At 42.2% G+C, this 27618-nt stretch overlaps 1 protein-coding gene across 1 annotated transcript in view; it reads left to right on the forward strand.

Annotated features, from left to right (window-relative positions):
• The window catches only part of GALNT9 (polypeptide N-acetylgalactosaminyltransferase 9), a 130450-nt gene that overhangs the window by 67074 nt on the left and 35758 nt on the right, over positions 1-27618 (forward strand). The gene's annotated exons all lie outside the window — the stretch shown is intronic.

Raw genomic sequence — 27618 nt, forward strand, 5'->3', positions numbered from 1 at the left:
TCCCCTGCTCCCCAGTACCATGTCCCTGGTGCATGTAATGTGCTCATTAAAGCATATATTCTGCTTATGGTGAAACACTGAACATAAAATTAGTCCGTTCTTTATATCTGGCTCTTCTTTTTTCTGAAATGGCTACAGACTCCTTCTCACCATTGGACTGAGGAGGAAGGTCACTGCAGCAGGAGTTTATTTTCACATGTGGGTGTGTATTTGTTATTCCAGCATTGCAAGAGGGATGGGTTTGTAAAGGGACTGTGTGAATACACTGCTTATACTTTAAGGTTCAGAATACACAGAGGGGACAGAAAAACTGCTACCACAAATCATCCAATTTTCCTTAAGAGGGTCAGGCTATTACCAGGATTGTGTGAGCTTTCCTTTATCATTGTGCAGGGCTTTGAGCTGTTTGAAGCTTTTTCCACATGGCTGCTCCCAGAATAGATTGAACACTCTGGCAAAACCCTGGCGTGGTTGATGAATAAGGCTCCCAAGAAATCTGAAAGCTGTCGCTCTTCCTTAGGCCAGGAGGACTTGCTGAGTACGATTAGAGCTCCTGGTAAACAGAGGCAAAGGTTTTAATAGGATTATGAAATGGCACTTGCTTGAAGAGACAAGGATTTGAGATGAGTGAGGATGGGTTTTCAGGGATAGGGAACCTCTTAAAGCCTCCAGAAAGCTTGGATCTAGGAAACAGCTCTTTTTCTTTGGGTTTTATTTTGGTTGGGGGCTTTTTTTGCCCTATAAGAAAAGCTAACCCCACTGTTTGGAAAAGGTTTTATGAAAATACAAGAGTATGAGTTTGTTGTGAATAAGCTGTGCGTCCATAGCACAGGCCTGTTACTCTGTGTTTCCAGCCTGGCAAGGAATATACAGTGTCTGCCTCCTAATTTGCAAATCCTACGTGTGATCCCCTCCTGTGAGTCTTTCAGAGCTGTCAGAAACTAGCAGTGTGAAAATGCACAGGAACCTTCTCCCTTCTCTCTAGGCTATTTATAAAACCACCGTGAATTTACCAAGTTGGGGGTTTTTTTAACTCCAGAACCTTCAAGTAAATTGCAAAAAAATCACTTCTTTCCTAAGGCCTGGTGCAATGACCCATGCAGGGATATTTGGTGCCTGCCCCCCACCTGCACAGAGGGGTGCTGTTGACCGAGTGTGAAGCAATGAAAGATAGAAAAAGGAAGGAATACATGAATGAATAAGTAAAGAACAAAAATTAATATAATAATAAATAATAAGATGTAGGGAAGGTGGTGGCCCATGCTTGGCTGAAAACAGTCCCTATTTGAAACAGCTGTGACAATAATCCTTTTCTAATTTTTTGAAAACTATTATCATGTAACTGCTAAGAGAAAAGGGATTAGGCTTGGAGTGTCTGAAATAGATTACATTGCATCTAGTGAACCCTTGTTTAAATTGTTTTAATAAAATGAAATAGGGAAACTCAGTGAAACTAATGAGCTGATTTGGGAGGATACTGTTTTATAACCCAGCTAATTCCCATGAAATCTATTGTTTATTAAAAAATCATGACCTTGAGTATTCTACTGTTGGCTTTGCCCTTTTCTAAATTCCATAGATGGAAATATTTAAATAATTAACCTAAGAGATTTTCTGTATTGAGTATGAACAAGCAGTGCAGCAACAGACTGGGGTTTCCTGCTATGCCTATGGAAAGTATTTAGCGGTCTGCAGCTCTTTTCTAAAGTCCTATTATTTTTTGAGTAAATAATGGTGGTTAGAGTGGTTAGAGCTGCAACATTTTCCTGATGGGGTGACTTCACACTGAAGCCAATGTCTGTTTGCCAAGAGAGGGAGATTCTGGTGTGGTTGAGAAAAAGCACCAGCTGTTCTGGGAAATAAAGGGGAAATGGACACATTTGCAGGTTTGTGATAGTGAGGAAATGGATGGACACTTACATACTGTCACCTTGCACTGTGTTTTTTAAAGGTGGCAGTTTCACCACAAGGTGGATAAATTGGGGGAATTCTGTTAGGACAAATGGTGCTGTTGTCTCACTGTTCTCCAACCAGCTACTGAGGCTGATGGGAGTTATTATTAGCACCTAAACACAGGAAATGACAGCATCCAGTCCTGGCAGACTCCTCTGTGGATGAGCTGCCCTTCATGAGCACAGGCTCAAGAAGACACTCTAAATTCAGGGTAGATCATCTTTGCTGCTCCTGAACATCAAATGGTCTCTCTGAGTACAGAGAGATGTCCCAATAGGAAGAGAAATTCAAGCAGTGCTTGAATGTGGAGGCACACAGGGGTCCCTTTAAGTGAGGGTCCCAAATTATGACCCTGTAAGAAGCTGCATTGCTGTGCAAGCATCATGTGAGTTCCATTCCTGCTGCGAGCTACAGACACACTTAATTATTTAGAAAGGGATCATATAAACATTAAAAGCCTAGTTTATGATTTAACCTAATACAAGCAGTTTATGATGCATCTTTTTATAGTGAGTCATTAATCATTGCACTAAGGATCCCTCTCTTCCTCTGGTGCTCCAGTGATAAGGTGAATGAATTGCTGTTCTTTTCACTTTGTGCCCATCAGCTGTAATGGTGGGTGGAAAGAGATCAAGCATTTATTTTCAAGGATGCTGCAGCAGAAATTAAGTTCTGCTTCCGCCATTAAGAATCCAAACAAATTACATTTTAAAAAATCTGTTGCCACGTTGATAACTGCGAGTAAAACTCCTTTTATGAGGCTGCTTTATCTCAGCAGCACTGAGTCACACCAGCAGGGGTGTCCCAGGTACCTTTGGCCAGTTTTGTGGCGCTGTCAGTGGAATGTCTCTGGGAGCACAGCTCCTCAGGACTGAAAGGAGCTGATCCCAGCCAGGATCCAGCCCAGACCCTGTGTGCTCTCTGCTGCTGTGCTTTAGTTGGTGGTGGAGGCCAAGCTGAAACCATGGGTTGTGTCAACAGAAATGCAGCCCCACTTCTGCCTTACACAAGTACTGTAAAAAAAATCCTGATGTAGATGCACCAAAATCTCTTGATGAGGAAATGAAGCTCATTACCTAATGGGCTTCCATACACAAGCACATCATTATACTTTCCCAACTTCTGTTGTATGCCCTGCCTTTACTTTCTTTAAAAATAGATGAACTACATTTTTTCTGAGCAGAAATGCTAATGGTAGAGTGTTGAGTAGCGAATTTTTGACCTCATTTTATTACCTTTAGCTAAAGAGATTTAGATTCCTCTGAGCAGTCAGTGTTTTAAATGCAGATTCCAGACTGGTGTGCTGTAATAAAAATGTCACAAGGTTTATGTATAGCAAACTTTAATTCTGAATTCTGGACAATGCTTTTTGCCCTGTGTGATTCATGAGGCCAGGTCCCTAGTCTTAGAGCTAAATAGAAACTCAGTTCTGGGGAGTTACTCAAAGTTCCAGCATTTTTTCACATGTGCTGTGGTAAAATATAAGTGAAAATTCCACAAAAAATAGAGGTTAATCAAAGTGTCTTATTATGGTGAATCTGAAAATACTTCATTTTTATTTGGACCTTTCCCAAGCTATAATTTTTAGTATAAATTAATTCAGTTTTGACTTAAAAGTCTTAAAGCCTTTTAGTTCAAAGACATTTAATCACTTGAACTGTGTTAACAAAACCCCACAGTTGCTGACATCTGAAAAAGTGGCGTGCTCTGTCCTTAGACATGCCTATTCACACTGGAGTGTAATAAATCAGCATTTTCAGCATGAAGTTAAATGCTATTAAAACGTTTCTGAGCAGTTCTACACTGCCTAAGCAAAATCCTGGTAAGTGATGCAATCTGCTGTTATTGGAAGTTGCCCCAGTGCTGAGGCTGCAGAGATCTCAGTGATAAATCTCCCAGGTCTGACCCTCCAGATAAGGTGTGTGAGTAAAGGTGTCCCCTTTCCCCATCTCCAGTTTAATTTAGCACTTTCAGAGGTATTTCCTGAGGTAAAGGAATGCTAGCTAAGCTCGTGGAGCCAAGCATGAAGAAGTCATGAAAGGATTGAAGTTGTGGTGCCTGCATTCCATGAATTCCCAGCTCCCTTCCCTTTTCAGAGCAGGAACTGGAGCTGCTGGTTCTGTGCTGGTGTGCAGAAGTAATGAGCCAGGCCCTCAGCACATCCCAGCTTCAGCATCTCCTGATTCCACTGCAGCTGCACAGGTTCAAGCAGGATGGGATCAGGCTTGGCATTTGTGTCCAGCAGTCACCCAGAGTCACCAAAACCCACCCAGCGTCACCAAAACCCACCCAGAGTCACCAAAACCCACCCAGAGGCACCACCGGTGGCTGCCCATGGCCAAAGTTTGTGTCCAGCAGTCACACGTTCTGTCTGGAAATGGAGAAAAAATTTGTGGCAAGGGAAGGAGCCCCTGCAGGTGTTAAACCCCAGCCCTGGAGTGTCCAAAACCACCCAGAGTAACCAAGAAAACACCAAAAAAGAGACACCCCTGGGGTTGTCCATGGCCAGAGTGTGCAGGGGCCAGCTCCATGGGCAATATCTGTGCTCACAGCTGGGACTCTGCCAGATCCCCACCCCAAAACAGGTCCAGGGAGAAGGTGGGAAGGCAGGTGAGGACAGGCTGATTGCAGTGATAACCAGCACTGGGGACAGGTTCAAATGTCTGACCTCAGCCACATTGCAAAGCTGAGGGTTTCCTCTGTAAAGGGTCTTCCCCGCATGAAAGAACAGGATGTGTAAACAGTGTCAAGCACAGCCAAACAGCTAAAATGTAGCCCTGATGAAGTTAAGAGTACTTGGGTTTTCCTCTGGCCAGATTATTAATATAGTTTTAATTGTAGTTTTTATGGGATGCATGATCCTGGTTTTGGGGACAGAACCCAAATCCCTCCCTATCTGCAATTTCTTTGAACCATGATGTGGGATCTCAGCACCTCAGGATGGAGGTGCAGAGATCCCACACCATACTGTCCTCTTTTATTTTCTTTCTTATTTTCTTCATTATTTTTATTTTTAATAAAATAAGGATAACTTTAACCTTGCATGGGAAACAATGGTTTCACCAGAACAGAGCAGAGTGGTGCTGTAGCAGGAAATTGCCAGCACAGTACAGGACTGGAGCTTGTGAGTACCCTTAAAAACCCTCTCCAAAGTGGGAGCATTGGAAATGGCTCAGAAAAGAACATCTGCCCATTTGGCTCCTGTATCACATCATGCTCCATCGAGTGTAACATTTCATGTTACAAACTCTTTCATGTACCAGGGCATTATCAAAGCACAGGGCTGGAAATTTCAGATAGAGATCAACAGCAAAAGAACTGAGGGGGGAAAAAAAATGCTTCCTTAATCTTTGCCACTTTCTTCTCAGCCCCTTTCCTGCAGGTTTGATCTCAATCTAAAATGTGTTCCTCTTCAGAGGCAAGTGTGAGCTGGATGAGAGAGAGAGAGGGGGAAAATGAAGAGGAGGGTGTTAATTGAGATTGAAATAGGTTTCACTTGCCTAATGATGAGTCTGAACCAAACACTAGAGATGAGCTACAGCTGTTCAGAAACTTTCTGATACAACATATTTTGTGTTGCAAAATAACAGCTCGTCCAGAACTCCAAATGGTCTGTAGGACTCTAAGTTTTGATGCTGATTGCTGAAAGCTTGCCTTTTTGGGCTGTTTTGTACCAAGAGGTGCCCAACAGTCAGTCTTTAGCTTGCCCCCAGCACACCTGGCAAAAGATTTCTTTGAGTTTTTCTGGTACCATTTTGAATCTCTCTCAGAAATCCTTAAAAAAAAAAAAAAAAAAAAAAAAAAAAACCAGTTCTGTGGAAAGCATCCTTTTTCCACACAAAAGGAAAGGAAGATGTGAAAGTGATCCAGGATACCAGCTGTTCCCGGAGAGAGGGGATGCCCCTTTCCTAATTGACTTTTTGAGTAGCTCCCCAGCTGGTTCTTGTTCTTTTGGGGGGGTGAGAGGTTTAATCAGGAATCTCTAGGAAACATAAAGAGCTCTCAAGATGGGAGGAGTCCTTTCAGCCCAGATTTCTGCAGTTGGAGCAAAGATTTGGCTTGGAGCCGTGTCCTGTGTGCTCATCCCCAGCCCAGCAGCCTGGGTAAGTTCTGCATGTGTGGGTCACAGCCCACACTGTCCCCTTTGCAGTGACCAGGGCTAATGTGCTCACTGGGGAAATGCTTTTCAGCCTTAGGGCTGAGTGCAGGTCTGGAGGTGGGTTTTAGATATTTAAATGCACAGCTGAGGTGTTACCCCTGCAGGAGTGTTCAGGTCACCATTATTTATGGTTTTAAACACAGAAGTCATCACCACTGGCAAGTGAAAGTTTTTGTCTTGGGAGCATGAGGGTAACAGAGCTGATCTTTGAGAGTTGTAGGCTTGGAGGGTTAAGAGTTCTGGGGCCTGGGTTTGCTTGGCTCTGTTTTAATTCTGCCTGGAAGGCTTTGCAAGGTGATGTGACATTTTCTTGCTGTACCATTTTTGGTCTGCTAAAGAAATCTCTAACTGGCTAATAATTATCCTTGCACTAGTGTCACCTGAATAAGGCAGAGCATGTTGAGCTGACCTGTGTGACAGGTACCTCTGAGCTGAGGAGCAGGGGAGGATTAATTCATGTAGCTGTGTTGTTGGATAAAGGTCCACTCCTCGGTGCCAAATTTATCATTATCTGCATTGTGTGTAACACATGGAAAAAAGGCAGCTTAACACTGTGCTTGAAAGGGCATTTTGTGTAGAAAGAGCAGCAGATTAGCCAGCACTGAGAGGTGAGTTGGTGCTTCTCCCCCAAAGAGCCAGAACAGGGAACCAGGTCCTTATCTGGCCAAGCACAGACAGAAAAAAAAAATTCATTAAAATACTTATAGCCACAAAATTTCAAGATGCTCCTAAATTTTGTTTTCTACTCAAGAAAAATTGAGAAACAGGTTGGCTGAAAAGTTTTATTAGCATGTTTATTGTAACCCAGCTCTGTGTGCAATTTCACTGCTGGCGTGCTGCAGCCAGTCTAGATTCACACAGATAAATTCCCTCTGTATCCTCATATGTCATTGTTTCTCTTCCATGAATATCAGATTAGATTTCGTGGCAGTGTTAGACATATATTTAATGTGCACAAAAGCATTGGTCAAAATGCCAATTGCTTTCCATTGGTAGCTTTCTTTCAACATAATGGAAAGGTGTTAGCTGTTTAAAAGAAAGGGAAAACAAACACAAAATGACATAACTGTCATTTCTATTTGTAGTCTAGGCTTAGAAAAAGCAGATCTCACTGAAAAATCATATTTAATATGACATACAGAATTTATAGCATGAGAAATGCAGCCAAGGAGAACCCAGAGAAGCAACAAAATCCATTTGCAAAATCTGTTTTGGGTGCAACTGCATATCACATAGTCAAGTGTTTTGACTGTGATAAAATAATTTATTCACGTGTTTTAGTAAAACTGTGGTTGAATATTTCTTCCTAAAATGCCACTTAGATTTCCTCTGTGTCTCTGAGAGAATGTAATTTGCACAAATATCTTCCTATCAGAAGAAAAGCAAATGATTCAATAACCTCAGAGCAGGTCCTGTCTGTAATTCCTGGCATGCTCTGAGGAAGTAGGTAAGAGAGTTTGGTTTCATTTAACCAAGGGAAACTGAGGCAGAAGCTCCAAAGATGTCCCCATGGGATGTCTGAGAGCATCTGGTGGCAGAGTCAGGCTGAAACTATTTAAAACAAACTTTATTGTGTTTCTCTACTAATTGGTCTGAATTGAAAGCCTGAAATGATTACCGGAGGTTACAGCACCTGCATGCATTATAGGAACTGCACTTGAAATTCCTGTGTTCCTGTGGGGCCTGATTGAGTGAAGAAAGGACAAGGGTGATGGACTTGAGAAGGAATGAGTGAGTCCAAAGTTCTGGGTCTGAGTAGGAGTGCAAAGCACATTCAAAGCCTGAGTAGGAGTGCAAAACATACTCAAAAATCCTCTTGAGATTTGTTTTTCCTGTTCCTGTTTCCAGCTGGTATTGCCACGTTCTGCTGGCAGATTCCTGGTGGCTTGCAGAGTTTCTGATACATCTTCTGTGGCCAGATCCCCACTGTCCCTGATCCCCCAGGGAGGAGAGGTGGTGTCATTTTCTGACTCTGCCTCCCCTCCCCTTGCCAAGAGCAGCCCTTGGGGCCGGTGTGGCAGCTGGGGAAGGGTGGAATATCCTGCCTGTGCACACACATATCATATTCCTGCTTCCCTCCCTTCTTATCCCTCATCAAGAAATCCACTGGCCCCTGAACCCTTGTACTGCAGGAATGTGCAGTCTCAAGTGGGATGCCTTGGAATGGCTGCCTAGAACAGAGGCTAGATGAGTTAGAAGGATAAAGTGGGTATTTATTAAAGGCCTTCAATAGATCCACTCTGGGCAGCCAAAAGCCTTGCAGAGGCTACACCCAAGATGGACAATGGTCACAAGATTTTTAGATATAAGTGTGGTCTGTTTGCATATCAGGCATTAATCCTCCAATTACAGCTTCAGGTAATGAAGTCACATTCCCCCGGTTTGCTCCTTCCCCAATTCACTTTTGTCCATACTTTTCAGGGCCTGAGGCTATGAGGTGTCCTTGGATCATAGAGGGATTGTTTTGCCTAACTAAAATGTGAAGACAATTAACTACACTTTCCATGGAGTTTAGAGCTGGGCACTGATGCAGTATAGGCTATGAAAAATACAAAATCTAAAATCTGAAGGCATCAGCTGCCCTGGTGCATGAGCTGGGCTGGCTGGTGGGTGTGTGAGCACCGAGCTGTGAGTGGTGCTGTGTTCCCTGCCCTCTGTCTGTGCCCTCCTGTCCTGCTGCTGGCCCCGGCCCTGCTGCCCTGACACCGCTCCTGCAGCCCATCTGCCAGAGCCTCTGGGGCACGCTGACAGTTCAGCTCCAGTTAGCTGCAGTTCAAGGTCAAATAGGACTTTAAAATATGAATAAATGTCAGGCTTTGCTGGCACATCGATCTCAGTCTTTTTGATTAGTGCCAGATCGCATGAATAAATTAGCCTTGACAGGTGCGATAAATTGTATGGACTACTGATCTCAAACAGTAAATGTTAGAGAAGGACGTGGAAGGCCTGGAGGGGAAAATACCCTCTGCAGATGCTTGCATTAAATGAGGTGAGCTTTGATACAGTGCTCAGGGGTGATCTTCAGGCAGGAGGGGGCCTTTTGTTCATTTGGGATTCTGTGCCAAGCCGGGGCACGTCTCCGGCTGTGGTGTTGATTTCCTTTGTCAGAAGGAGTTTGGGTCGCTGTGCCTTGTGAAGCGAGAGGGCTCTGGAGCCTGTCCCACCCACTGCCCTCCCCACCCTGCCAGGGCTGTTAAAATGGCCTGGGCTCAGCCCTTCTGGGTCCCAAACAGCAAGCAGGTCTCCAACTACAGTAAAACAGAATAGAAGGCATTGGAAGTGTCTCGTGGTATGTTGTCACGCTGTGCTGAACACTGTCAAGCCACAACTGAATTCTGCATGTCAGATCTTGGCTTTGCAGGGTCTTTTTACTTGGAAACCAATGCTGATATTTAGAGAAATTCACATGGCAGAGTACATGCTTTCTTTCTCTATGATTTCCTGTAAAATATAACTGGGATGCTTCATTTCTCTTTTGTGCATAAATTTTAGCAATGCCAATCACTAGTTAATTTTATTTTTATAAGAGGTGTTTCTCTTTTGTTGACTGCTAAATGAGCATGTGAAAATAATTTGAGGACAGGGTAGGGGTCTTATACTGCTATTTCATATATCTCCACCTAAGAACTTTCAGTTTTCTTAAATCAATAATCAAATATTGTAATCCTCTCCAACATGAGACGCATCACAAAGCCAGACTTTGTCACAGACATTTCAACTTGTTCTTTTGCTGATATCCTTGAATTAAGCATGCCCTCTTTCTGCAGCACCATGCACACATTCTGTCTCCCCATCTTGATAACTCATCTGTGTGTTTGTGTACATAAATCTGTGTATTCATATTTATATGTAAGTAGAGATCATGGACTAGTGCTCATTTTGGGCCATTCTTCCTCACAAGGGCATCTGTGAAATACTTGGATTTATGCTGAGACACTGAGCTTCATAGTGCAGTTAATCTGAAATGCACATTTCTAAATGCAGAAGCATTTTTCTCTCCAAAAGCAGAAAGGTATGGATGTGCTATATTTTGTAGCAAGAGAATTAAAGAGAGAACCTTTGTGTTTGCCTCAATCGATTTTACAAAATGAAAGCAGAGTCTAAATTCGGTGGATTTTAAATTTCCATTGTGAATGTTCTGCACAGCTCCATTTTCTTAACTATAAATATACAGCCACCAGTTTTGTTCATAAATTGTCCCTTTAATACACATAATCAATAACATATGTATAACCTAAAAGAGACTACTACAAATTTGTTGTTCATGTGCCAAAATGTTTGAGTGCTCTGATGAACTGATACATCTTCAATGCATGTGTAGTGTTAGAATGGAAGGAGTTATTAAAGGGATTTTACTTGTATAGAAATGCCTTTTTTAATATAAAAATAAGGTGATTATCTTGCTTACAAAATCTTCACCAGATGGGTGATATCCTGCACACACAGGGCTAAGGATGGTGTTAAGAACAGAAAATGGGGTATATGACAGAAAGGAGGGTCAGCTGTGGTGCTGAGTGGGAAGAAGCAAATTGCCTAGTAAGAAGGATTTTGAGAATCATAGAGGAGCTCTGGGAAGATTAGCCAATGCAGGCAGGTGTCTCCAAGCCTCAAAATGTGTGCTTTTCTGATTACTGGCATTAGAGGGGGAAAAAATAAATGTTTACAAAGCGATAGGGAGGAGAATGAAGATTATATTTTGAGGGCCAGGGAAGTATTGTGCCAGATTTAGGAACTGCAGAAAAAAATGCTGTTGAAGTAAACAGATAAGAGAGAAGCATTAGTATTGCTAGAACTGGGGCTTCTTGAACACATGCCAAATGAAATGTGGAGGGATTTGCTCATAAGAGTCGAACGATCTTCAGTCAAAAAGGCTGCAGAGATTATTAAGGATGGTTTTTTGCATTCCTACAAAAGTGCTTGCCTGTTTCCACTCATAATATCTGTTATTTTTCTGATCTGGGGGCAGGGCAGCAGAATGGGACATGGCTCTGATTCTGTGTCAAACCAAGCTTTGCCAGGAACTTCCTGAGAGGAGAGGTGGAATTTTGGTAAAGTCAGTTTGGAAACGATCTCTGGTAGTACCAGCTGCTTGAAATGAGCCTGGCCCATCCCTGCAGGGGATGGAGCTGTGGATAATGGATCAGGGGGCCAAGCCCTCAGTGCTCTGCAGTGAGCACCCTCAGTGTTAAACCAGACCTGGTATAAACTGAATCAGTCCATTAACTTTCCTCCTTCACCTTGCCTCCTCCTTCCCATCTCCTCCCTAGGCCATTTTTTAACTTGAGGGTCAATGTGTTTTGCTTCTGGGGTTGTGCTGAGGTGTTCCCTGGGCTGCAGCAGAAGTGGGAAGGGATTTTGGAAAGCTGCATTCAGAGCCAGGCTGGTGTCATGGTGTGCCCTGTAGCATTGTAGGTGCTTTCATTTGAACAGGTTACCTGTGGCTGTCTCCAGCTGGAAGCACAGCAAAAATAATTGCTGAGGGAAATGTGGTTCATTTTTCTCTTTCCTCATTAATCCCTATTCAGTATCTCTTCAGGAAGATGCAGTGATGTGTCAGTGTGCTATAACTTACTTTCTCTCCCTTTCCATTCCCTCTGCCTGTTTTAATTAGGCACAGCCCTGTTGTCCATCTTACCGGAGCAACATTTCCTGTCATGTCAGATGTCAAAGGCAGTTTCTACATGAAAATATGGCAAATTCTCACACTTCTTAAGATGGCTTTTTTAGATCTTTACATAAAGTTTTGTCATTCTGCATACCTTGTGGTGCACTGACATTTTTTTCTAGAGTCTAGATGTGGAGGCCTGACTGTCAGCCACATCCCTATTTATCCCTAGGTGCTTTCACAACAGTCTATGGGCTAAACACAGATCTGCTGTCAGTTCTGCCTGGCAGAACCAAAGCAGGGCTAAGGAAGGTGTAGATGTAACCAGGCTGGTTGTGTGACAGGCACCAGCTTGGCAAGCATGAAAATGAGACGCAGAGGGAGGTACGTGTTTGACTTTGCTCAGTTCTCAGCCCTGGCAGGCAGGTGTGCTATGCAAGCAGCACTCATTAAATCCCCTCTAAGGCAGTCTGGGAGGTTTGGATATCTTTTGCACATGGAACTGGCAATAAAGGAAGTGTTTTGTGGAGATGAGGCACTGAAGTGTGTGAGACAAATGCCCAGGACCAAACCATCCTGAGCTGTCCAAGGTCTGTGCTGAAAATTCATACCCTTTTCCCACCTTGCTCCAGCTTTTTTCCCAGTCTTAAATCCTTTCTTTCTGGCAAGTCTTTAGACTTTTTCTCCACCTTCTGTCTCCTGCTCTTGCCAACGTTTCTCATTCTGTTTCATCACTTTCCTCTCCCTCCCTCCGCCTCTCCTGGCTCAGCTCCACCAGGCCCTAATGTTCCACATTCTCCTCTAGCTGTGCCAGTGACTTATGAGCTCAGCGCTGCTGTGGACACCAGACCTCTTAAGCACCTTAGCAACTCCCAGGAAAGCTCATAAATGCCTTTCAGAATGGATGTTCAAAGTAAGAGGAGCATTAAAGGTTTGAGGAGTTTCTTGCCTAATAGGAGAAGCCTAACTAGATGAGAAGGAGAGAATCTATTACTTGGGGAAGAAAAATATGGATGCCTTTTTAACTGCAAGAACAACTAACCAGGTGTCCTGTCTGTGACATGAAGTGAGAGTGTAAAGGAAATGTTTTAGTTTGGACAGAAATTAATGCAGAGGAAAAGCAGGAGAGGCTTATGTTTTGTAGGGAAATTAACCTTTGTTGATCATAGAGCTTTCTTTTGACATCCCCTCTGACTGTAGAAAGACAGTGGGGTAAAGACTTGTAGAGGTGTTATGCTTGTTATGTGTGAAAGTAAAATTGGAAGTAGTGACCTCAGGAAATGAACACAGAGGTGAATGTAAATAGAATCTGATTAATGATTGGAAGGAGGGCTGGACTCAGATGCACAGGGAGAAGACTCTGAAACCCTCAAGGTCTCAAGAATGAATCCTGTTCTGAGGTTTGTCTGCTGTATCCTCTATACCTCTGTTATCTCTTTCCTGATTGTCTGTTCTGCTCCTTTGGTCTCTCTTTCTCTGTGTGGCTGCTTGTTTTTCAATGCTGCCTCCTTTCTTTCCATCCACTCGTGCCCCTCAGGTAGTTGGACAAAGTAGCTCAGAATTATCTCATGCTAATGAGAATTCAATGCCGCCTCTCTCCCACTTGATGGAAACAGACCCTGGGGCCCCACACTGCACAAGGAGCAGATTGCATAATATGGACACAGTTTTAGTACAAAAACAATCATGGGGTGTAAAAGTGGAACAGAAAACAAATTTTAAATCCTTACAGTCCCTTGTATCATTAAATCCTGGAAATGTGGGCTGGGGGAATCCCTCTTCATAGCCAGGGCAGCCAAATTGTTTTAGGGATGGTTTTAATGCTAATAACTGCCTGATATCATAGACAGGTTATTTTGGTTGATTAATTTGGATGTTTCAGCTTATGTGCATGAGTATTCCCAAACAAAAAGTCAGGGGTTTTGCCAATAACTTGGCTGTGGTGGCATCAAGCTGTGGCTGACACTAACTGTGCCAGCTTATGAATTTTGATCCAGTCAGTCTTTTCTCTCACTTTGAACCAAAACATCAAAGTACCTATTTATTATTTTTTAAGCAATCACCTGTGGATTTCTATTGGTTTGCATCAGTAAAATGTTACTGGAGGGAGTTCCTGTTGATGTTCAATGCCACATGATTTGAACACCCTATCAAACAGATGTGCACAGGCAGCTGCCTGCATTCAGGGCTGTGTTTTCACTGAATGGTCGAGGTGCAGATTAAACAATGAGCCCGAGCACACACTGCAGCACTGCTGACATTCAAATGGCCAAATCCAACCTAAATCGGATATGATTGGTGCCATCAGTCTGAGACACGCTGTCTAGTGTCTGCAGTTATGCTTTTGTTTCATGTGGTTTTAGGAGGTGACTCCTCTGGGTGTCTGCCTTAATGGGCTCTGGCTCCTGGAGAACACAAGCTTTGTGTTCCAGAGGAACTGAACTCTCCATCAACTTGACTGCCCAACAATGGGAGCACTCTGTCACTGGTGTTTCCTAGTGATTGACAGTCAGGAAGGCACTCTAGAGTGACAGTTTAACACTTTTCTGCATATCCTTTTGCTAGGTTGAAGTGACATCCATGTGTTGGCTCCAGACAGTCATTTATAAGACTCTGTCTCCATCTCAGACTAGTGTCAGATGAAGCATTAGATGTCATCAGCTGTGACAACGTGGTACCCACATTTCCAGCCCAAATCCTGGCTGGGATGTGGTGTGCCTTCTGCTCTATGTAGGCATCAAGAACCAAGGAAACTGATAAATTGTTGTTGGGGTTCATTTTCAGAGTACTGTCTAGGCATTTCCATTAATATTAATAGGAATTTAGCAGATAAATCTCCTTGAATAACTTTTAGAAAATTTACCCTTAATGTGCCTTACATTTCAATAAGCTGAGCTGTGTTTTGAAATTCCATTTGAGAAGGGTAAAGTGATAGATATAATAACAAGGGATATGCAGAAAACAGTGGGATGCATATTTCTGTGTGACACTAAAGACTCACAGTACTTTTAAATCAGAGCATCCTGGAATGCTATTAATGAAATCCCCTTTAACCTTAAGGGGTAATTTTTACTAAGTGATCCACAGGGGATTTGGCTGTTAAATTTCCATTAACAGTAATGAGATTCACAATATTACAAAGCAAGTTCCCCACTAGCCATGCTGAAATTCTACCCCCTGCAGCAATTAATCATGCCTGTTGGGCTCGTTAATGGAAATATGAAGCAGATTATCTGGCTAATCATGATGTGTGATCAATTGGCTCTCCTGCAATCATTGATTGCCAAAGAGTCAAAGCCAGCTCACAGCTTTTGTAGCCAACAGGACACAGGGGTGTCCCTGTCCCAGGTGGAGGTGCCAAGGCAGCTGCAGCACATGGAGAGCACAAACCAAGGCTTGCAAGCAGATGTTCCCCCTTGGAATTTCCTGTCTTCCATCTCCAGCAATCCTGCAGGGGCTTCCTTCTTTGCCCTGCGTGTAGCAGTGTCCTTTTTATTCCCTTTTCTTTTTCATGCTTAGTTAAATCTAAGCCACTTGGTGGATTGGTTTTGGGGCCTTTTTCTTCACTAGCATTCTGTGAAGGCTTCACATTCTGCCAGGATTTACCTTTAGCTGGGCTGCAGACTCAGCTCTGGAGGGTATTTTTTGATACACATGATGGTATTATGGTTAAGCTAACTGGCAAACATGCAAATCCAGGAGTCCCATGCAAAATCAATAGCATTTCTTCAGGCAGCAGCACAGTAATTTATAGCCACCCTGCATGACTCTGTCGTTTTCCTAATGAATTCTCCAGTGTGCAGGGGTGCACTAAACAACAAAGATAAATACTGGTGTGCAGAGGGGCATAATACAGATTTATAGCCATAACAGCACACAGAGTACAGATGTTTTGCAAGCAACCAAGATTGCTTTATGAGCTTTTGCAAGCAGGGGTATCTGTGTTGTAACTAAGAACTGGTTTTCAATGGAACTTGAAATTAATAAAGCAACAGGAATCTTCTTAAAATACATTTTGGCACCATCCCAGCAGCAGTGTTTTCTGCATCCCCACTATGTGGTTCAGCTCTTACTGAGATGGCAGAGGTTGGGTGCTAAAAAGGGAGAATCCTGAAAATCACCTGAGCAGCTGTGACACTCATGTCATTGAAAAAGGACACTTACAGGGGCACAAGGCAATTCTTAAAATCCCTCCCAGAATGTGCATGAGGTTAGCCAGGCACCAACACAATGAAGAGCTTTTCATTGCCCACTCTCTTATTTGGCACAGAAACATTTAGTGCCTTGTTATTAGCTTTTATATATTCAGGACCTTATTTCTGTGGAAATCTTGATTTTTATTTTCCTTCTTGCTGGGGAAAATAAACCAAACTGCTTCTGTTGTTCTGTGTTTCTGTGGGGATCTTTACTAATGTACATAATATGCAACAGCTGATGGCAAGTGGTGATAAGTTGCTGATACCACGGGGAGCTCTGGAATGAGTGGTTTACAAAGCCCAGTAAGTAATAAAAGTCCATAAACAAGACACTCCACAGAGCATCAGAGTGACAGAATTTTGGCTCCAAGATTGAGGCTGTTTGGCTGGTATTGGAAATCCATATAACATCCTTCCCTCCTGGCATCTGCTACTTTGAGAAGGTTCAGTTCATTACAATAACAAATTTCAGCTAAGCCTGACTGCAGTCTGTGGCCCCTTGGATGGATCATTCCACACATGAACATCCCCTGGCTTGGTCTCACACTGCTGGGTGCTGCAAGACAGGGCTTCTGTGGTCATTTGTCACTCCCTGACTCCAAGCAGGGTACATGTGCTGATTTGTAGTTAATGCAGGTGATCTTTGTAGCCTTTCTGATCAATCCAACCTAATTAAAGGAGTAATTCCCTGGTTTTAGGTCCAATTTACCTTTCCAAGATGGTGTGAATGCCTGCAGCTGAACTAATAATGAGGTAGCATCTTAGAGCCAATTAAGTGAAAATGAATCAGTAGAGCCCATTAGACTTGGTGGAGTTCAATAAGGGATGGAGCAAGTGAATTTTTCCTTGTTAGGAACTCTGGTGTCTTGTGGAAAGTTGGAAAAGTCACAGCAAGTACCTTCACCCAACACAGGAATGTCAGGCTCTGGGTTCCTGAAGGCAATCAGTCTCCTCAGCCAGCAAACTGATGGTTTCCTGAAACAGCTGTGCCTCTTTAGAGGTTAGGCATTCAGAACAACCTATATGGAACATATTTCTGGGTGTTATTTTTGTGAATATTCTTGCAGATCAGCCCTCATCCATAAAAAGATTCCATTAATGAAACCAGCTGTGGAATAGGAAGGCAGAATGGTGTTATTAGTGACTGCAAAACGCCTTCAAAGCACTATGCATCATCCAAATAATTTACTAAATGGTTTCTGAGAAGAACTATTAATTAACTGGCAAGAATGAGGCACATTAACATTTGTTTATTGCACTATGTCTGTTGGCCTCGTGGGCTTGGACCAGAAGAGAAATTATCACAGAGGGGTAAATGTTAGCTGTGCCCTGCATGGACAGAATATCTCAGTGATTCACACCCTGAAAGCTGCTTGGGATTAAGGCCAGACGTGAAGCTGTGGTGCTGCAGCTCTTTGAGCCTCAGTCCTGCCCTCCTGTCCTGCCTGATTCCCTGTCCTCCGGAGAAACAATTCAGTGGTTGCATTTTAATTAGATATTTAGTACTGTGCAAATCAATTTGATGAGAAGAAAGAACACATTATCAATGTAATTTAAAATATGCATTTGTTTTTCTCTTCTGAAATGGGGCAGATTTCAAACATTGATTAATTCTGTAATTTTTTTTTCTCTATTGAAAAGTGCATTTCAATAATCCCTGTGATACCAAAGAAAAAAGAATCAGGTTTTTTTTTCAGTCCTTTTCTCTGCTTTATTCACATCTAGCTGTGTTTCTCTTATCTTTGCTTCTGTGTGCAGATCATTAGGGTTTGTTCATTCACAGGTAGAGAGGGATGTGCTGGTATTGGAGAAACACACATTAAGCCTGAATTTGTTCCTGCATCCAGGTCATCGCTGGAACAAGATTAATGAATTTGCTTCTCAGTTTCCCCTTTGAGGGGAGGGAATAAAGTGCAAAAAGTGTGTTGTGTTTACCTGTATGCTAAAAAAACTGACCACACAGTGGCAGCGTTTGTTGCTGTAACTCAGCCCCTTCAGAGAGGGTTAGAAAGGCAAGGGGTGAGTAGGAAAGGCTGTTTAAAATATCAGTGTCAGGCTGCAACACAAACCTTGGGCTCAATCTACCACTTCCTCCAGTGTGAATATCCATGAAGGCATTGGAGGGTTTTTCTCAGTGTGTGCTGTGTCATCTGCACTGTTCTTTTGTCACAAAGGGGGAAAAGCTAATTGAATGATTCAGACATGTGAACAGAGCTGGTTATCACAAGTGTTTTATGCTTCCTTGTCATGTGCAAGTGGGAGAAGATGGTTGTACAGCTGATGAGCCTATTAAAAAATGGATCTATTAAATAGGCCCATGTCTTTGGTTTCAGTGATGAGATCTTAATCAGAGCCTGACATTACCTTGCTTTGCAGGTGAAGTTTTCAGTGATATGTTCCACACATCTTGTAAGCAGCTGCTGTGGACAGAATCTCCAGCCCAGTTGGTCTGGTCAGGTGTGTGAGCTGCTGTCGGGACATCTGGCCAGTGCTGAGCCATCTTTGCGCAGTTTAATTTTTTTTAATTTTTCTAATGCTGTATGGGTACAGTAAGTTGACAAAGTGTGAAAGTCTTTTCTCTGCCTTTGTTCCAAGCATCTCAGTGAGGTTGTTTTCCTTCTTGCATGTTGTCTCTGTGTTTACCAACTCCAGTTTCAGATTGCTTTAGATTGCTGCTCCAGCCGACATAAATGCGTTTCACTGTGCAGTGTTTCAAAAGGGTGCCACTAAACCACTTATTCATGTCAACACTGAAGACTAAATCACTTCTCTCACTTACATGTCTGTGACAAATTTCAAAGTGTTTTCAGAATTTGACACATCCTTTCAGTGAAGATGTCAAAGAAACTAATGTCTTGCTGATTTGATTCAGAAAGAGTGAATCAATTCAAAGTGTGAAGGAAACATCTGTGTGCAAAGTTGCCTTAGACTGCTAACCCAGATCTGCCATGGAAAGAGAATTCCACCTCAATTAGAGATTTCAGAGTAGCCCACTATGTTTGTTAAATTATGCACATTCGCTTCGATATCTATCAATTAACCAATCTTAATTATCTTTGTGTTGAAAAGCCCTAAAGTATCTGGACCAAAAGGAAAAGTTTTATATTGTGTCCTGCACCACTGAGCCCTTAAGTGCATTTTCTGTTGTGCTGGTGGGAGAGCCCTGGGCTCACCTACTTTTGTTCATGGATAAATATATATATTAAACATGAAAACAAATATCTGAGCACTCTAAAATATTGGTCTGGTAGTGAAGAACAAGAGAACCTTTCCAGAAGGAAGAACTTGTGTGGCAAGTATTAGAAAGTGTTTAAAATTTGATTCTTATCTCTTCCCTAAGTCCTAGGCTATATCTTGTTCTGCTTTTTGTCAATCTCAGACTTCCTTAACAACTTTTAAGAATCTGTGAGAGTAAGAAATATGTTAGCCTAACCTCTTGGAGACAAGCTCCCATCTAGCACAAGCATCAGCTCAAAGTTCTGCACTATAAATTTTGATCTTGCCATTAGAGCTGAGAACTCTGAGCTGAAGATGGACTAAGAAAGAACAACATTCAGACTTTTGAAAAATTGCCTCTGATTTACAGTGGTGACACAAAGCTAAGTATTGAGTTATCAGCACATTCATCACTAGATTTAGTGCAGTGTCTCAAGATAACTTTCTTTTTGAACAGTGTTACTGCCTGATTTTTGTGAAGCAGCCTAATGTTTCTTTTTCATGCACCTCAACTGCCCCTTTGTGCAAGTTATTACCCACCACTTCCTTTAGGCTTTTATTTATCTGCCCTGTGTAAACCTGCTGATACTGCATTTCCCTTAACTTCTGAGATGTCCTAATGCTTGTTTATGGCCAGTGATGAAGGCGTGATGTCCAATTCTTTGTTGACAAATGAGTGTGGTTTCCATGAAATTGCTAATGAGATGCCAGCTCAGGGTACAAACCAGGAAGCTGTACTGGATCCAGAGGCATGTAGCACTTAAATTTTATTTATTTCTCAAATGTGTTAAAAAGCCTTGTGTGAAATGTTTCTGCCTTAGCAAGCTGAAAGCTGTTGATGTTTTTCCAGACATCATCCTTTTAGAGCTGCAATCCTGAAGAAAGCTGAAAGGTGCCAGACTCACTATTTCTATAGTCATGTACCAGTGAATCAGAACAGCTTGAATTTAGTGCTGGGGGTTTTTTGACAGCTTGGAAATGCCTTATGCCATTGGAACTCATGCTCTGTGCATGGGATTCGTTCCTTCAGCTGCTCAGAGGACAAACCTGTCAAGTTCATACCTTGTGCCTGCTGAGATGTGAAATAGGACCTTGTAATATTAATTTTTCCCCTGTCTGCCTGTTCTTCCCCATACTCTTGCCTTGAGATTACCCTAATGGCATCTCCCATGTTGCTGACTTGGGGTTTTATTTTCAAATTAAGCCTCCTGTCCAGAGTGACCTCTCTCTCTCATTCTAAAGACCTGGGTTTTGTGATCCCACACAGGAATTGGACCTGGGTGCTGAAACTGGGTCAGCTCCCAGGTAAGTGGCTCAAGAAGAAAATTAGCTGTTCTGGAGAAAATGAAGTCCTTATGACTTCCATCAAAATGCCAAGAGGCTTTTCATTTTCCAGGGTCAGCCTTGCCAGGAGGGGTAGGCTTCTTGATCCTTCTGCAGGGTCTGGTAATAGTAGTACGGAGCCATGTGGACACAAGTAAAGCTGCAGCACTTAAAAACTTGTATTAAAGTAGAGATCAAGCAGGGCAAGGAAAGAGGAGTCAGTATCTGGGGACTGAGAAGCCACTTCAAAGGAAAATGATGTCAGGAATGAAAATCTGGAGGCACAACATTGAATTCTTTCAGTGTCCCTCCATTATCTGTCTGCCTGTTGGAACATCCTCGAGTGTTACAGCAGCTGAAACTGCTGAGGGGGAACAGCGTGAAAAATAATAGAAAAATAATCTCTTTATAAGGAGTGGGGGCTAATGCCCAGAGGCATCTTGACAACAAACAAATAACAAATCCCCTACACAAAGGAGAGGTACTCAAATAAGGCAGCAAGCCTCCCTGACACCAAAGCCTGTTGAACAAAGCTTCTCTTGTAAGCCCTGCCCACTTGCTTGCAGTGGATAAATACCACTAAACCTTTCCAAAAGAAGCTTAAGAAAACTAACAAACTAATCACAAAAAAAAAAAAAAAAAAAAAAAAAAAAAAAAAAAAAAAACACAAATTCCATGAACCTGCAATCTTGGCTCTTTGCCCTGTCAAATGCCCAAGACATTTATTTTGATGTGCAGCCAATAGAGACAATTCAGAAGAAAAATGAGGGCTGGGTCCTCTGATAATATAAATCCTTCTGACTTGATTGCTAGCCCAAAAAATCAAGTGGAGTGGAAGCAATAAAGTGATTTTAATATTAAATATTATTTTGGCAGGCAGATTAGTGCGTTTTCTTTCCTCTCCCCCTTCCCAAGCACGTGTGCTGTTACATTTCTATTTCTTTATAAAGCTAGGTGTGCATCTGATTTGAGAAATAATCAACAAAAGGGTGAAATTTTCCAGAGGATATTTGATGACCTGGATGTCCAAATCCCAGTGAATTTTCACTTGAAAATTTCTCTGATAACACTTTGAGTGCAGTTCTGTCAGATCCTCTCTGCAGGGAGCTTACAGCACTGTAGAACACCTCAAGCCTAATTTCATACTTGTGGTGTTACTTTTGCTGAGGTGTTTGTTCAATTGGAATGATCTGGAACTTAGCAGTGGGGCATTTTTCCTCAAGGAAAAACATTTTGTGGAAGGATGCCAAGAGTGTGTACATATCTATCCCAAATATATAGATATATATATATGTGTGTGTATGTATGTATGTGTATATATATATATATATATATAAAACATATCCTAAAATTATACTTGTGATTATCTGATTTTAATATTTTGTACCAAATATGTGTAACCACCGTGTCATTTTAATGACTGACAGGGAAACACGCTCCCAAAATTTAAATGATGTGTCAGAACACCCATAGCCTGTTTGCCTGCTTGATGATTCACATGTAGTAATAGCAGGATTCACATATAAAAACAACAATATAAAAAATTGTTTATCTTAACGTTTCTAACCTGATTTTCTGGGTAGGAAAACACAGTGTGGTTTGTGTTTGTGTTGATTTTTCATTAGATGGCTTGGATAAGCTTTGGGAGGTGCACCAGCCAGAGATTTGAGCAGACCCAAACTTTTACTGCTTTGCCATCAGGGCAGCACTTGTGCAAGTCCCCTTGATGTCAGCAGGAGCTCAGTGCCTGGTTAAAGTTAAGCTCATGCTGAAGGGTTTTGCTGCAGGAGATGAATGCAGGGAGCTGGGAGTTGTCCTGTCTGTGTTAGCCTGCAAAAATGAGAGCCTCAAACCAAACAGTTACATGTGAAAAGTGTTGTAGCGTTGATTTTCACAAAGACATCACAAAGAAATCTGTGAGGAAGCAGCAGGGAGCTGCTCAAAACATCGTGGTCCTCCACTGAAAATGAATAACAGTGAGGAAAGGGATGCTGACTGGGAGGGAGGGAGGAAAAATGATTGGGAAGTGTTATTAAATAGGTGCAGCATCTCCATTGCTCTTTCCTTAGATAAAAACTGAGCTTTTAGGGAAGTTCCTGCCTTTGTTTCATCCATTTTCTCCCTTTGTCTGAGAGGACAGTGATGTTTGAGGTAGGAGCTGGTTTCCTCTCAGTGTGTTTACAGTGCAATGATGCCCTCGTGTGATGCTGCACTGCCAGGAGTGATGGTGTGAACCAATGCACCTTCTGAAAAGCAGAAATATTAGAGATTGTGCTCTTCAAATCACCAAATGCTGCCTCTGCTTTGTTTCTGCTGAATGACTTGAAGGAGCTGCAAAAGCAGCTTCCCTCTTTGTGGTGCTGGCTTTCAGAGCTCATCTAAGATGAAAAATCACAATCATTTTGAGCAACAGGTTCATGAGAGACACCTCCTTATGTTACAGAAGCATTATTACAGAGAAACAAAGTTATTAATATTTGATTCTCATATCATATGCTATTGGAACTGCAGAACAGTAAGGAACTGCTGACAAGTCAATCAGATTTTTCTTCTGAAGAATTTCACAAAAGCTGGATTTTTTTGTAGCATTGTCTTTAGGTAGATGGGCTGAGCAGGGCTGTATTTTGAATTCAGTCAGGCAAAACTCTTGTCAGTTTGTGGCAGTTTTCTCCAAAAACCTTTTTCTTGCTCTATTTTCTTTAAAACATTTAATTATTTTTTTTTTCATGCAGCAAAATACATTGTTACAGCCATTCCTTGTGAAGAGAGAGTTTGCCACTCTCCTCTTTTGAAGCACCCTTCAGGTCATATCAGAACAATAAGAAAGTTGGGCTGTTCATAGGATTTTCAGCCACAATTTTTTGTTTAAATTCTTATGTGGTGTCTTTATTGTGCACCTGGCTGAGCCAAGAGTCTGGATCCCTCTCATGGTGTTTGTGTCTCTGTTTGCATTGTGGTGTCACCCTGTAATGCCAGGATGTGTGGCTGGATGAAAAAAGAGTCTTTGATGGGATCTTTGTTTCTGAGTGCCAGGTACAAAGATCTCTGGGTCCAAGACTGGATTTCCAAAGTTCTGCTGTGGAAGAAGGAAAGTCATGGTAAAGCAGACAGGGAGTGATGTATTCAATAAGAAGAATGTTTTATTACTTGACATACGTGCATAGAAAAAGTAGGAAGTTTTTGAGCACAGAGACCTTTTTTCAGGGGTTTGTTGTTTTTTTTTGGTCCCTTAACAGCATGGTTGTAACATCACTAAACGTCATTTTACAGCAGCGGTGAAATTTGTTTTGTATCATTCAGCTGGAGAAAATGAGAGTGATGCTTCCTGCAAAATTTTGCAGCCTTGGGCTGCTTTTAAAGAGTGTAAACAGAAATATCAGGTCTTGTTTTCCTGAATCCCTTGCATTTTTAGCTGAGTTTTGAAGAGCAGCTGGTGGAAGCATCAGTTCCCTGGTGGTTTTGGGAGAAGGAGGCACCTTGATAGGAAGTGCTGGTGTCCCTGTGAGAGAGGTTGGAGCTGGTCCCTCCTCAGCAGCAAGCCCTGACACGAGCTCTGATGTCCAGTGCTGTCACTCCTGTGAGATATTAGAGAAATATTTCACTCCTGTGAGATATTAGAGCCTGCTAATTGCACCCAGCAGGTTGCCAATGCTGCTGCCAGTGCCCACAAGGTGTCTGCCACAAATGGGATCAGCACCTCCACCTTCTCCTGTGCTAAAAGCACTGTAAGGCTTTCAGAGGGCAAAAATAGAGTGGTGTCATGTACCTGCTCCATCTTCAGATCCCCACTTTAAAATTTCATAACTGACAAATGATGCTGCAGAGTTTTGAGCAAATGCAGTGTGTGGTTCTTAGAAGGGCTTTTATCATTTTAAAGCCATGATGTTGCTCTCTGTTTTTCTCCTCTTTTCTTTCACTTTCACAAAGCAGATGCTTTATGTTTATGGGTTCAGTTTCTGTATTTCAGCTGATGAAAATGTATTTTGTTTCCTTCTGAGCACAAGAGTTGCCTGCCAGTGCCACTAATCACCTCACTAATGGCACAGCCAAGCACTTCTGTGTTTGCAGGTACATTTTCCACACCAACAGATGGGCCAGGCTAATACACCTTGGAGCAAACTGTGAGTGCTCAAACCTACCCCAGGTGCTAAGGTTACCCACCAGGCAGCTGGGGTGTAAATGCTTTGGTTCCTCTCAGGGTTGTAAAAAGGCAAGGGGAGCTGGAGACTGAATCATTTCTCCTTCAAGCTTCACTGAATTCCCTCTTCTGGACCTACTTGAGAGCCAAGTTTTGCTCTCCCAGTACCTGATGCCACTTTTAATTTTGCTTAGGGAAACACTGAAGGAAGCAGTCACCCTGATGCTAACCTTGGTACAGACAGGGCCCATTCTGTGGCTAAAAATGGCTGAAAATGATGAAATGTTCACTGAAATGTTCACTGTGTATAAATGGTTTAAATTGCTGCCCTTAAAGATCAAAGACTTAAAGAAGAACAATTTACTTCATTTTTGGTGTAGATATCATCCACTGCAGACATAAAATACTGATTTGCCCTAATATGTGTCTTGTTCAAATTGCTGGGAGTAGTGACCATTTCACAGATGACACTTCAGTTAGGGGACAATTGTATTTAATGGTGTGTGCTCTTCCACTGGTGATGATCCACCCAGCAGAAGGAGTGAGGTGCTGCACAGTGTGCTGAAGCAGGGATTAGCACAAAGGGGGTCAGCATCTTCTTGCTGCTGCTAAAATGGGAAACAACAGCAGGTGGCTAAAAAGAGATGCATTTGTTGACTTTGAGGAGCCCCAGATCTGCCATGTGCAAACCAATAATCAGGGATAGCTGGAAGACCCTCACTCTAAGTCAACACAGAAAGCCCTGCCTAAATATGTGTGAGCAAATCATAATTTTAAAACTCTGATGTTGTTTTTTTTAAAAACAAAACAAAAAAATCATGCCAGGGTCTTTCAATTGCTGTGTATTTTTTCAGCTTCTGGTTCTCCTGTGTCTTCCACAGAAGGCAATTTTATTATCTGCCCTTTACATGGAGAACACTGGAGTGTGGGGTGTCTGGTTCCAAAGCTCTGCTTTTGACAGAGGCAGCTCCTCTTCTCAGCCTTACAAAAATGCCCTACCCACAAGGTTATGCTGCCTTCTCACACAGGTATATTATGCATAGTTAATACCCATGAAATCAGTACCTGAATTTTCCACTGTCTCTTTATCATGCTGAGGCACGTTCTTTTTTTCAGCTTCTTGCTTTAGAAAACACACTTTATTTTGGCTTCTTTCATAGCTTCTATTAGAAGTAGTCATGGTTTGATATTAATGTTTGCAGTGCTTTTGACACAGTCTAAAGCATGAATATCTGGAACCAGCTCTGCTTTGTACATTTTGTCAGCAGTTTAATGTCATTTCTCTTGCTGAGCAAGTGAATTTGCTCAGAATACAAAACGACTGTAATTTAAGGAAAAAAACCCAACTCCTGTGTAGCAACTTGCAGATGTGAAATATCAGAGAAGTGAAACAAGGCAGGATTAGGGGGGAGGGTGTTCCATTCATTGATTGGTACATTTTTTGCTATCTTAGCCTGCTTTTGCTAAGCTCAACACTTTAAACAAAATTGTTCAAAACATATCGCATTTATCAAATACTTCTTGATTATTGTTACTTTGGTTGTTGAGTTGTTTGGGGATTTTTTTCCTGGTCAGACACAGGATGTCCTTCAATGATTAAATGCCACATCTGAATAACAAATTAACCATGTTATCTACATAGTGAACTCAGAATTCATCAAAACAAATGATGAGGACTGTTACTTGTCATCTGAAATTGTGTAATCACAGCTCTGCTGCGTTGTGTTTTGATTAAGTGGAAGATGATTACACAGATCCATCTCAAAGAGATGCAAGAGCACCCAGGGCAGATTTCATTCCAGTCCTGGATAATAGAGGTTTTTGAGCACAGTTTTAACTTCCCACTCAGGCCAGGGAAAATTTTTAAAACCGTGCATGTGTTGAAGTCTGTGCACCCATCTGTTTCTTCATTTTTCTTTTCCAAATGAAGAAATGGATGATGGAGCAGAATATGGACAGGAGGGAATATGCAAATTTTGTTACCACAGTATAAAGCACAGATTTCAGATATTTAGCCAAGACTGAGTGTCTCAGGGCCACAAATTGGTTTCTTCAGGTTGCAGTATCCTGAGCTGGAGTGAGGAATCAGGGCTGGCATTTTCCAGCTTGGTTTAGATAACGGGCTGCTGTTCTGAATTAGCCTTTGAAGCAGTCAGAGGTTAGAATTGGAGCAGTTTTCTGTCCAGAATGAGGTCACTCAGAGGTTCCTACTTCTCTACAGTCATTATGACATCGAGGACTTTTTCTTCAAACCCTGAAGTGTCAGCTGAGAAACTGAGAAATGAAGTTCAGGTCTATTATCTGTACTATTTTCCTGAAAGCACAGGATCACCCTCTACAATGCTTCTCCATAAGATAAAAAAATAGTGTAGAAATTTCATTTCAGAGTTCGTTTCTTTTTCAGCTAAGTTTAGAAACATGAAGCACCTCACTAAATACTGAGCACAGCATCCAAACTACTCCAAGAGGCAAATTGCAGAAATATACCACTAGTTTTGTTATCAGTTGTTTGGTTTTTTTAATATGCTGCACTCATGGAGCATTCCCAGGTCCTGTTGTGGTAACAAATCAGGTGACAGGGGAGGATTACAAAAGCTGTTTTATTGGCCAGCTCCTGCCTTTAGGCTGGTATAGATTCAGAGAACTCCACCACAGTCAGTGAGTCAATGCAAAGTGACAGCAGCCAAACTGAAAGTGCAGTTTAGTGTCAGTGCCAGAGGAAAAAAGAGAAGGAAACAGAGGATATAGACTGTATGTCAGTGATGTATTGTGGGGCACACCTCCTAGAGAGCATCCAAAAGATGAGGCAGCTTTCAATGTAGAGCAGTGTTGATGATCGAGGTATGGGCATTTTCTCAGGCAAGAATGCTTTTTACCCTCTGTGGCTTTTGATGTTCTCTGGGAAATATTCCTTATGATTTTGTGAAAAGAGACAAATTGTTGCAGTGTATCAGACTGGGTACATAATGGAAAATTTTACTTGCACAAAAGGCTCATATAATTCACTTATGGCCGGGGTGCTTGTGAG

Source organism: Ammospiza caudacuta, chromosome 18 (genome assembly GCF_027887145.1).
Source record: "Ammospiza caudacuta isolate bAmmCau1 chromosome 18, bAmmCau1.pri, whole genome shotgun sequence".
NCBI lineage: Eukaryota > Metazoa > Chordata > Aves > Passeriformes > Passerellidae > Ammospiza > Ammospiza caudacuta.